The sequence below is a fragment of the Lacerta agilis genome, chromosome 11 (assembly GCF_009819535.1).
Source record: "Lacerta agilis isolate rLacAgi1 chromosome 11, rLacAgi1.pri, whole genome shotgun sequence".
Taxonomy (NCBI): domain Eukaryota; kingdom Metazoa; phylum Chordata; class Lepidosauria; order Squamata; family Lacertidae; genus Lacerta; species Lacerta agilis.
The window spans coordinates 11588789-11601862 of NC_046322.1; the positions used below are offsets into that span (position 1 = coordinate 11588789).

General features: G+C 42.2%; 1 protein-coding gene across 1 annotated transcript in view; it reads left to right on the plus strand.

The window, feature by feature from the left end:
• DCC (DCC netrin 1 receptor) overlaps positions 1 to 13074 on the plus strand; it is a 912686-nt gene that overhangs the window by 361282 nt on the left and 538330 nt on the right. The gene's annotated exons all lie outside the window — the stretch shown is intronic.

Here is a 13074-nt window from a genome sequence, read left to right on the forward strand (position 1 = left end):
ACCATTGGGGCCCTAAATGCAAGGGACCCAATTATTAGCAGTAACACTACTTCTGATTTCAGTGTACCAGTGATAAACTCTTCTAGAGTACAACAATGATGGAAATCCTGTTGCGTGCAATCAACTTTTAATTTTTTAAATAACTATCAGGACAAAAGGGAAAACTTTTATCATTCCCTTTTTTATATAGAAAATGTGGTATTTCTCCTCCACAGAAATGAAGTTAGACATGACATTACTGCCACAGTAATTTATTTCTGACAAGCTACTATTCATGCTTAAATATGTCTAATCAACCCTTTGTTGCTGTGTGATATTTGAAGCATGTTTATTATCTTCAAAAACAAGAAGCAGTCTTTGAAGCTAGAAATTAACTGCTTTCCAGATTAATTCAGGGTCAGAAAAAACAAAATACCAAACTTCTGCAGAATGTGAAATGTACTTTTATTAGTATTCTCGCCCCCTCCCCCCCCCCTTAGCTTTTCTAGAGTGACAGGAATTCATTAGAGAACTTACTGGATTCAGCAGCATTAGTTTCTGCCGCTCATTTTTTGGGTGAAGTGCCTCTTATACAGAGCTGACGCAAAATTGGCCACTTCTGAAATCACAAGATGATTTAGGGTGTTTAACAAATACTTGAATTCAGATTCACGACCCTTGTGAAGGTTGCCAAATCCGAGACTTTGCTACATTCGGATGTTAAAAAAGAATCCCACCATTTGTACTTGGTAATCTGCTGTCTTGTACTTTAGAAGTGTCTTCTGTTCACACCAGCCGTGATCTGTATTAGCTTAACCAATCAATAGACCCTTGAACGGAACCTCCCAAATAATGAATGAAGACTGTGGGGGAAGGAATCCTGATGTGAATCAAGATTTGCAGGGAAGCCTTGCCCCACTGCTGGTTTGGGGTACTAAGTGAAAGTTTTTTTAATCCCTCCCCTGCAAGAGTCTCTCTTTCTCTCCCTCCCTCCTTTCTCTATATTCCTAGAAAAATAAAGCCAAGTTGCATAATTTCCCCACCATCAGTGGACTGGCCTCACTCAGCCTCTACCTACAAACTTCTTCCTTGCAGCCAGTCCAGGGTGTGGTGGCTTTGCCTGTCAGCTTCCTTCTCCTTTGTCTAAGTGTTGCCCTTGCAGAACTCTCAGCAGCCTTAACTACAATTCCCATAATTCTTTGGGGGAAGCTACTGCTGTTTGAAGTGGTATGGTGCTGTTTAAATGCTGGTGCCTAATGCTCATCTAGGTAGTTTAGGAGGTTTAACAAACTGAAGGATGTCGTCCTCTTTCTATGCTCCTCCCGATGGAAACATGCAGATGGGGACAGATATACTCCTGCTTTAAGTCATTTACATACTGTCTTGTCTTGTATATTACTTACTACAAATCTTGATGACTAAGCTCTTTAGCGATGAAATGTTGGATTACTGGAATGACGTCCGAGCACTGGGCCACTGGTATATCCAGTGCTTTTTTCGGGGGGGGGGGGGAGAATTAGGGGTACGCTTTCTCCCGAAATATTTTGTGAATTTTTGTACTTTTGTCCATTTACTGTATTTGTTTTTCCCAATCTGAACTATAAAATGGTGATTTCCTTGAGTCAAAATGGGGGGAAAAGCACTGGGTACATCACAAGTGGACTCTTTACTACTGCATTTGCAATTGTTCAAGACAAAATCTAATTTGGAAAGAGAAGAAACGAGCACTGAACCACTGATATATTACAAGTGAACTCTTTATTTACTGTGTTTGCTATTGTTTAAGAAAAAACCTATTTGGGAAAGAAACTACTTTCCCCATTTTTATGGACGTTTAGTTACAGATAGTTGCCTTGGTGATATTATCCTGTGTCTATTACAGCAGTCATTTTATCACCACGCTGGTCATTGTTTTCTTGTAGAACTCTCAGCAGCCTTAACAAACTACAGTCCCCATAATTCTTTAGGAGAAGCTATGGCTGTTTGAAGTGGTATGATGCTGTTTAAATGCTGGGGCCTGATGCTCATCTAGACGCTCATCTAGATAGTTTATATATTGCCAATCCCTATTTGAACCAGAATCACAACTTGAGGCCGTTCTGGTCTTTCCAGTTTCACATGCTTTCCTTCTTTCTCTTCCCCATACCCCTCTGAAGCTTAGCACAAACTCCAGAATCACTTGCAATCCCAACTTCCTCTATCATTTCTACCTTGCCCCGCTGCACAGTGTTGTGTGAAAGTCCCTGCAGTCAACACTTGGGACAAATGGTCCAATAATACTGCTGGAAGGGCAGTGCTATTTATTAATCTGTATTACAATTGGTGCATCGCAACCCTCATTCTAGATGGCCATCCCTCACCTGTTAATGGAAATTTGGAGTGCCTGCTTTTTGAGAGGGTTAAGTGATTTTTTTTAGTGTGCTAGGGAACATGTCTGAGGCTGCAAGGGAAGAATTTCTGCATTCAGCTGCAGAGAAACATTTTCCTCTGCATGAGAGATAAATATTGCTAGCTGAACTGGAAATGTGCTTGAGCTGACCCTCGTTAAAATATTGGCAGCATGTTCCTGTCTTAAGGCACAGGGCAGATGGAATATAGGAAAGGAGACAGAGAAAGTGTAAAGGTAAAAAAAATAAAAATGAAGGGCTGACCTGGTATCATGTTTATCTTGGCATCTGTAAGGCAAAGCAAAGCAAAAAGTATTACTTCCAGAGTAAGGTTGTTCCTTGGGGTAAGTTTGTGAAACTAATGAGGCATGAGAAAGGTTCTTTTTAAAAAATACCTATGGCACAGAGGAAGTTGGTGCAGAGAATGCTCCCTCATGACTGTCAAACTTGGGCTGATTTGGCAGTAGACTGAAGATATATAAAATAAAAGCCTAGTTTTACAGAAAGGCATAATTGCCGCCATGCCTCACATCCTGGCTTTAAGAGATCATCTTGCTGGCTATTAGTAGAAATAGGACGGCAGTCTAGAAGAAGCATTGGTCTAGTTTATCAGAGTTGTTCACATGTGCTTATCCAGGCAGGACGGCAGTCGCAACAAGTGATGGACAATTTTAACTCCCATTGATAGATGCTATGGATGTATGAGAAGATATTGTAGCAATACATAACAGGCGATTGAGTACACAACGTGTACGATGATTACTTTTATTTTTTACAATTATTATTACTGATTAAATTTCTACCCCGCCTCTTTTCATAAAGGAACCCAGGGTAGCAAACCCATTGAATGTGAAAACTGTAAAGTTAAAACAAATTAAAAATAAGAAGAATATCTAGAAACATTTAAGAACAATCACGTAGCTTCACAGCTATAATAATATTGAGATTTCCAGGAACAGCATCTGCACAGTCTCCACCCATTTCAGGCTGACCTGAGGAACACCTGACCTGGCCCAAAATCAATTTTGGAGGCTGGGCTAATCTTTCCTTGGGGTTTTTAAATTGATGGGCAGAGGATTCAATCCTGATCAGGTCTGGTGCTTTCCTAGCATGGGGAATTCAGCAGAGCTGCCTGCCTTTCTCTCCTGCCTGACACCCCTCCCACCGACAGCACAGGATCATTCCATGAAGCCTGATCTGACCCAGGGAAATCTGGGGCTGTCTCCACCTGACTTGGCCAAGGATTCAGTCTGGGATTTGGCCAAATCTGTGCGGCCCTAACAGGGACGTTTATAAGTTCCTCCTGAATGTTAATAATGGGAGAGACATTATTCCAAAGCCATCTAGGTCAATAGCCATCATTGCACTGGGCAGATGGCATAGAATCCATGAAGAATCAAAGCACTGAGACTGGATATGACCTCCATGAAGGGCCAGCATCAAAACTTGGCATGTTTGGGCATTTGCTGAGGGCATCCCTTCGAATAGCCCCTTAGATTTGCTGCAGTGATGAGCTGGAGTCACTGAGGGCGAGGGAGCCCATGTAGCCTGTCTTGCCTGAAAACCCCCCAAAATCTGCAGCTGACACAGATCGCACAAATATATCCTGCATATGTAAAGCTTTTACACAAGATATGATAAGTGCATGGAGGACAGGAACAGCCAGTGGGAATGTTTCCCCCTCCTGCTGCATGCACTAATTTCATGTAATTTCAACAGAAGCTCATCCAGGAACAGTCTTGCTTGATCAGAACAATGACCTGTCCAATCCCAGAATCCTGTTTCTCACCATGGCCAATCAGATGTCTCTGGGAAGCCCTCAGGCAGGCCATGTAGCAAAGAAGCTATTTTCCGTGGAAGGGAGAAGAAGTAAGTTTATATCAGAAGTAAGTTGCTGTCAGGTGAAAATGAGTGTTGAGTTTCATAGAGCAAGCTGTGTGAAGTTGAAACCACAGGCTTTTGCACTGACACATTTTTTTTGTGGTATAAACTCTCATGCTGAAATTCTTTGTACTGCCTCTGTTGGAGAATGTCATCCCTTGACGAGAGTCTTCATTCTGTGTACTTTTGTGCCTTACACCAAGTGTCTACTTTTTAGAGTCAGACTGCTTCTTTCCTTCTATGGAAGTCTGAAGATATATCCAAGAGTGTTGGACAACCATGTCTTTCAGGTGCTGAAACTGTCCCAAGACTTTGTTCTGCATACAAGAAAGTATCTGAAAATAACCTTGTGGTAAGGGGGAGAGAGTAGTAACAGATTCAATTCTATTTTAGGTATATAATTGTTTGCTTGAGGGGATTTACATCCTGCCCATCAGTAAAATTCCTCGGGTAGCTTACCATGTTTAAAACCACAATAAATCACATTTAAAATATATGAATAAAAAACATATAAATATATAACAAAACAGTAAAAATCTGAGTAGCATACAAACAATAAACTCAACCGCAATGAGACTGATCAGACAGAAATAAAAGACCTGAGAAAAAAATAAAAGAAAGGTCTTCACCTGGTTCTGAAATCAGATTAGCCTAGACAACAAGTGTAGGAGCATCCCTGAGGAGAACATTGAAGGCACCTACACTGAGAAGGCCCCTTTCCCCAGAAGCCACCTGCATCACCTTGGATGGTGAGGGAAGCCTAAAGTAGTACCTCCAAGAAAATATTGGTGTACACACTGTTCTGCCAACTGCAGCGGTTCTTTCCAAGGCAAATAAACAAAGCAGGTGGAAGGGGAACCAAAACAGCTTTATTAAGGAAACATACATACCCAAAATGTCCCCAATCTGCTCCCAGGAGCCCCTCAAATGGGTAGCGAGGACGCACAAACAGACTCATGGCACCCTCACCCTGGGTCCATGAGGAGGCTCTCTCTCCCATCCCTAATGCCTGCCTTTTATAGAGAGCTTGATCTTAATTAGCAACATCTGTGGTCAAACATCCAAGCTCTCTTTCCTTAAAGAAACATCCACACAGAAGCTAAGTTTGGGGCGCGGCTCGGATATGGGGAGAACTCTAAGACACGCCACTCTATCTCCTCGTGACAATATCTTCCGGATTGTTTCCCATACACACACAGCACAAGATAGGAAATGCATCTGGTTAACTTCAGAAGGGAAGTCTAAGCATGAGAGGAAACACTGCTGTACACCACTAACTCCTCATATTACAAAGGTCTTCTGTATTTCCATTATAGTTGCAGAACTGCAATTGCACCCTAAAGCAGGTTTTGCTAAAAAGCCAAGTCTGTTTCTACCTTTTCTAAATGGGTTCCATAAGAATTAATGATTTTCTGGAGGATTTTTATGTATGGCATGAGGAACTTTCATGCTACTAAATGTTAAATTGCTTTGATGCTTCTTCTTCTTTTTTAAAAAAGAATATTATACTAGCAAAGAGATTAAAATAAATTACTTGCCCTTTAATATTTCATATAGCGGGGATGGGTTTGGTCACTGAATCCTTACAATCTAATATTAGACTCTCATTCGGAGACAATAGGGCTGCTTGCAGCATTTTAAGATCTTGCTTTTATGTCTTGGTAACATATTAAATCAATGTCTTTCGTGGTTATGAATGACAAACCACAGGGACCCACTAAGTCAAACGCATTTTCTTCCAAGAGCGAGTATGTGCTTGGTTTCATCTAATTTTCAAGGCATTAGTAGTTCATAAACCAGTTCCTGATGAAAGCAGTCAATTTTACTTAGCGTAGCATACATGAGCCTTGTAAGTGCAATGTTGTTTAAAGCTACAAGTTGCCAGTGAAATTTCAAACAAACCAACATTTGAAGTGATTTGGAGGCATTCCTTGGAATTTCGAAGTAATTCAAAAGTGGGAGCTAAAGACCATTGTCAAAAGCTGGTGTGTACAACACAATAGCCAGGGTGAGTCAGCATCAGGAAAGCCAACTGTTGATCAAGCAGAAGTTCCCAGTTTGAATAGGGAGCCTTGGACTTTGAAGAGGTGATGGAGATCCCACCTGCTCAAACTCTAACAATTAAGAAGCCCATCTTTTGTCCACCTCTCTGACTTGAGGCATTTGCACTGATGTCCTTGGAGCCTGGGGATTCCAGCCTGAATCAGCAGAGCCACCATACTCCCAGCACCATCTCCTAAAACAAACAAGAACCCTTTAACTACAAGAGGCTTTTCCCAGTGGAGGCGGAGCTAGAGACTGCCTCCGTATTTTCGTCTCAGTCTAGCATTGCCATTTGCAGAGGCAGTATTTCTTTCTGCTTGTATGGATCATCATCATCATCGATAACAACAACAATAATAATAACAACAACAATTCTCTGTTGTCCTTCACCTAAGGATCATAGGGCAGTATACGATATAAAAACACAAAAGTACTTGACATAGTAACAAACAAAAACAATAACACCGCTAAACACAATTTAAAAGGCCATAGATGGTTTGATTAGCCAACGGCCTGGGAGAAGAGGAATGCTTTTGCCTGGTGGCCAAAGATATGTAACAAAGGTGCGAGGTGAGTCTTCCTAGGGAACGCATTCCACAAGCAGAGAGTCATGGTGGAAAAGGCCACCTTCTGGACATCTCACTCTAGCCTCATCTTCTATCGGAGCTGTCCAGGGTGCTACCTGGAAAGTGAAGTCTTGCCTTCCTTTGCCTTGGAACCCCCATCTGCCTCACCACCTGGAACAGAGCAAAAATGCCTTTGGATCCAAGAGAACAGAATGAGTGGAATCCATCTTTTTAATTAGGCAAGATGCTTTGTGCACAGTGCTGACAGGGCATCAGAAATCATCTTTCCCCAGGACTTTCTCAAGGGCTCCCCAAGCCTCTGCAATCGCCATTTGTAAAAGTATTCTTGGCTGGAGAGGGAATGAGAGCAGTGAAGAGAAACTAAGAGGCTGCCTCCTACTTTAACATCTTATTAAAAGTCCCAATTTAACAGGCTACTGATTATTGGTATTTCTCGTAATTGGTAGGTCTGAAGATAGAGACATTATGTTAAACCATTTGGTTTTTCTTTTCATCAACAATTCCTGGGTCAATGCACTGAGGTTTCTTGGGCTTTAGTTGCCAGCATAAGCATTGGTCATTTGGGGGTGTATGGGGAGGAGAAAGAGACATTTTTCTTCATGTATCAATTGCATGCATTGGTAATGATGAGAAGGATAATTGCAGAGGTGATTCAGCTCTGCTAATTTGATTGAGTAAGGCATAATTTCCTTCACATTCAGACCAGGTGTTCTACTCTGATTCCATTTTTATTTTTTCCTCCAATTGGGGAGCTTAAGGGTTGGTGATTTTGTTCACAGATACCATTTTCTGGAAACATGTTAAAAACATAACCTTGGTGGTGGTGGTGGGAATAAAAAAGGAGGTATAAAGCGGAAATGTTTTTCCTCATGAGCTTATAATTGTGTTTGGGGCAAGACAAAAGCTTCTTAGGGGCTTGACACTATCAGTAATAGTGGGTGTTTATTTGAAAGAGAGACTGTTCCTCTCCCTCTGCAATGCATAAGTTCAAGGAAGTTTTCAATGTACACAGTGCCTACATTTTAGAAGTTTACAACCACCTGCCAAATCTCAACTAACAGTGAGTACTATAAACCCTCAAGAACTACAGTCCACACACAAAAAGCCCATTGCAAGAAATAATTGTATTCAAGTTATTGATAGTTTCTGATTCCTCAGGGGAAAGTTCTTTTTTTCAAATTCCAGCTTGAGTACCCCCCTGGAAAAAAAAGCCCTGTCAGTCAGTATCCCTTGTTAACTGGAACATGCCCTTGTTGGAATTTCTGTGTTGGACACAAGTTTTTTCTCAAAAGACTACTGTCCTTGGAAGTGGTCATGGCTCAGTGACACAACCCATGCTTTCTAGGCACACAGTCCCAGATTGACTCATTGACATCTTGAGTTAAAAGGCTTGGGTAGCTGGTTGTCGGGGCCGGAGCCAAAGGTGGGTCAGCATGAAAGATACAGGGCTCCATTATCAGTGAAGTTAACTCTGTATACAACTCAGCAACCCTTCCTAGAAGGTCTTGCCCTTATGTAGCAGTTGCCAGGACAGTCTCAAACTGCATCTACACACTTCTGGCCTCTGTTCTGCTCTCCTTGTTATTCTGCACATTCTTGGAGACCACAGGGGAAGGGAACTTGTCACAAAAAAAAAATTCATTAGATTCTTCAGCAGCCTCTTGAGACCCACTCCTCTGCTTCAGCCTCAGAGTCTGGACTGCTCCCTGTCAACTGCTGCCCCTGCACACCAAACTCTGTTGCCCCTTCAGCATCCAGTCGTCTTCTCCCTCTGATCTCTCCCCAGTGTCCCACCACCAATCCTCTGGCTGGTGCCTCCCACCACTCCTCTTTGTCCAGCCAGTCCCTGACACTGCAGATAATAAGGGTCTTCTGCCTGATAAACCTGGAAATTTGCTGCCATTCTCAATAGACTCTTGACCTGATAGTAGACTCTTGACGTTCCTACATTTCCATAAGGAAGAAAGTGTGAAAACCACTCTTCTAAGCAGGCTTGAAATCAAAATGGTGCAGCTTCAGCTCAGCCCTAATTTCAGCCCAAGTTGTCAGCCAGGATTGGCAACCCGAGGCTAGACGTCCCCATTGCACTTTTCACCAATGCATTAATATATAATAACAAACAGGCACAGCATTTTAAAAATGGCTCCTTTTTCAAGGGTTTTTGCTCTTGCAACATTTAAAAATTGATTTGTTTGAGAGCACCGAAATAACAAACGTCTAAATCCTGGCAAGTGACAATGCAAAGGGGAAAACAATCCATGGGGGAAATGTGACTAGCCAATTGCAAATTTTCGTGGATGGCTGCACTTTTATGAACTTCATATCAATATCTCCCTGCTATGGATTTTCTTTTAATGCAAATCTAATATGCCCTACACTCAGGCTTGGAGTGAAGCGGTTTTAGACCACATACTCAGTTTAATTTTAAGCTGTAAATATGCACAGTCCATTGAATATCTGTGCATGTTGGACTTTGGGGAGCCCTCTGGGGAATAGTTGTTGTTGATGATGGTTTTATAGTAGTACTTTTATTTACTTGAGAACAGATCTGATATTTCAAACCTCTTTCTGTAAGACGTCCCAATAATTGTTTAGGAATTATCTTGTTACATTGCAAGAATGAAGAATGATAGTGGCTTTGCATTGTATTGAATAGGAACAATGGCACGTGTAATCTCAATTTTTTGTTTGAGGGCTTTTGGAGCAACTCCTGCAGCTGGTATTTGACATGAATTATTTTTACTTCCCAAACAGGCTTCATTCCAAGGCTAGGTTTTAATGTTGGTTTTGTTATATTATTCTCAGGTGCTTTTCCCTCCTTCAATTTTATGTGTGTGAAATATTGCCATGTCTGTTTAATAGCTACCCTATTAAAATAAGTAACTGTTTAGTAGTATATTCTATTGGGGGGGTTAAGGGGAAAAAAAACTTGATCCCCCCCTCCCCCCCAGTTTCTTATATTGTTGCTATAAATGACTCATGGTGATATAATGCATAACTGCTGTTTGCAAGATCTGGGGATCTGAGTTAGGGGACTGTATTTAAAGTAAAGGGGCAGTTCATACCCGGTTGGTGGTGAATGTTGTTTGCATTGCGATTGCGTCTGGCAAGGCAATCCAAATGAAACAGAGCAGCTCTTGCCATTTCTGTAGTTATATTGACATTTTGCAGAAGTTTCTGGGTTCCAGAACTAGATTTTACCCAGAGTAGACCCACTGAAAATAATGAATATGACTAAATTGGGTGCATTAATTTCAATTCAATGAGTTTACTCTGGATGAAACTTAGTTGAATCCTGCCCCTGGTTTGGACAATATTCCATGGACATCACTTACCAGTATGTTGGCCATAATGCCCATAAATCTATGGAATATTCCAGACCTTCTCAATGTCTCTATTTTCCAGGGACAGTCCTGGATTTACAGAAGCTGCCCTGGTTTCCGATTTGATCCCAGAATGTCCCGCTTTTCCTTAGGGCGTCCCTATTTTCATCAGAGAAATGTTGGAGGGTATGGAGTTATGTGACCCCCCTGAGCCAAGTAGATAAGTAGCTATACAATGTTTAGAAGACATCTGAAGTCCTGTACAGGGAAGGTTTTTTAATGTTTAATGTTTTATTATGTTTTTATATATGTTGGAAGTCACCCAGTCAGATGGGTGGGATATAAAAAATAATAATAATAATAATAATAATAATAATAATAATAATAATAATAATAATAATGCAATATGACATCCTGTTTTCAGAGAGCCAGTGTGGTGTAGTGGTTAAGAGTGGTAGACTTGTAATCTGGGGAACCGGGTTCGCGTCTCCACTCCTCCACATGCAGCTGCTGGGTGACCTTGGGCTAGTCACACTTCTCTGAAGTCTCTCAGCCCCACTCACCTCACAGAGTGTTTGTTGTGGGGGAGGAAGGGAAAGGAGAATGTTAGCCGCTTTGAGACTCCTTCGGGTAGTGAAAAGCAGGATATCAAATCCAAACTCTTCTCTTCTTCTTCTTCATCAGATAAATTTTGAAGCGCATGATAGTTTCCCTTAAGTTTTATTTTAGCCACTTCACTGATGGAGGGGCATTCATGTTTCCTCCCTTAAAGTTATTGATTTATTTCCAACGTGAGGCTTTAGATTCCTGTGTTATATATCTTTTGTTGATTCTGAGGCTGGCTGGAATGTTTCATCTCTGAGGCTTGCAGAGAAGTAAAGTTCTGATCCTCCTTAACTAACACTGCTTGGAGACCTAGGTGATCAGGTTTTCCTGAAGTAATTTTAGAGGTTGCATGTCTGATTTTTTTCCAGACTGAATGTAGTTGTGCTAACCCTTTACCTCTTTCTGAACTGGGGCACTTGGGTGATGCATTCAGAACCTTGTCACAAGTGTGGGTAGGTTAATCTGTCAGGTGCATTTAAATTAGTATCAGGCTATTTAATTATCCCCATCGAACTGGAACGACCCAGGCAGGTGTTAATTGCATTTATTTCGCTATTATCAGTAAGCTCCTTATTCAGTGTTTTTAAGGAGTCTTCTCTATCTGTGGAGAAGCTGGTAAGCGGATTTGAAACTTAAGTAGGTTCTCGGGTTCCCAGGTACCTGTAGCTGAAAGTACATCAAATACAGCATAGGGAGAAAATTAGTGCCTATTTTGTTGTTGTTTTCTGCTGTGGAGGATTGTCACTTTAATCCTGAGCTGCAGATTTCTCAAGGCCTAAAGAACATTTTTATATCTTTACCAATTTTTGGGAGGCGGTTACAAGCCTGTTGAGTCCAATTGGAGATCTAGCAAATAATGTGTCAAAGCTGTGTGATTCCACTTCTCTCTCTGCCTTTTTTTTTTTTTTTTTTGAGTTGATAACTGGAGTTAGGTCTGTTAAACAGTACCAAGAATAGTGCAATAGCCAGGCAAAACCTTGTGAGCTTCGGGTGTTCCTATTATAAATTCTCCTCCCGATCTGAACTTTATTGATGTTCATGTTGTCTGGATTTGTTTTAGAAGTCCATTCTGCTATTGTACTTTCTGACACCGTGGGGTGCATTCTGTACTCCCTAAGTACTTGAAGTGGTCAGGAATGTGTCATGGAACCAAAGGAAATTATGATGGTGGTGCTAATTATTATTCCATTGATGTACTTGGTGCTGTACGGGAGTGGGGTGGGGGCACAGAAATACAAATCCCTGCTCTGATTATAAATCTTAGTTGCATTTTATCCCCCATCCCTTATATTGACTCAAACAGCGGTTTGTGCAATGTTAGCTGAAGTGGTTTCCCCCCACCCCTGCCCCCCAATAAACAAAGCTGTATAGCCCTATATATGATCCACATGCTGTTGCACCAGATGCCAGCTCTTTCTCATACCAGGATTGATTGCAAAATGCATTTCTTCCCAACAGGGCTAGCGTGTCCATTTAGGTGAACTAGGCAGTTGTCTAGGGCGCCAAAATGGAGGGGGCGCTGGCCAGCCTGCCCCCCACCGCTGCCCGGTGCCGCTCTGCCAGCGGTAGAGTGGCGGGGAGGGGGAGCAGCCCGAAATTGGGCCTCTCCGCCCCCTCCGCCAGCAGCAGAGTGGTGGGGAGGGGGGAGCAGCCCGAAATTCTCCACACCCTCCACCAGCGGCAGAGTGACGTGGAGGGGGGAGCAACCCGAAATTGGGCCTCTCCGCCCCCCTCCACCAGCGGCAGAGTGGCGGGGGAGGGGGGAGCAGCCCGAAATCGGGCTTCTCTGCAGGGCCGGTGCTAGGGATTGGCGGGGGGGGCGCCATAAGTTGATCTCGCCTAGGGCGCAAAAAAACCCTAGCACTGTCCCTGCTTCCCAATATGCTGGCAGGTCTGCCATAACTCTTCAGAACCCTGTTACTATATCTGGGACACTTAGCTGCAGCGGTGACCATGTGATTTTCACTCCTGAAAACAAACATCAGCAACATTGATTGAATCCAAAAAAAGATGGATTCTACACTGGCCATGCAAATGCACTTATATTTGCATGCAATTCCTGGGACTAATGTACATAGGTGTTTGCCCCCTAGGCTTTTTCAGTGTAGGCTAATGTTTTTAAAATATATGTGCATGATTGATCAGCAGTAGTACCACCACCTCAAAGAACAGGCATAGAAGCCACAGCAACCAGGGCATCAGTTTAAGTGAATTAAACACTTAAGCCATTTTGCAATACATCATAGCCCTAGGAGATGGGCTATTAGA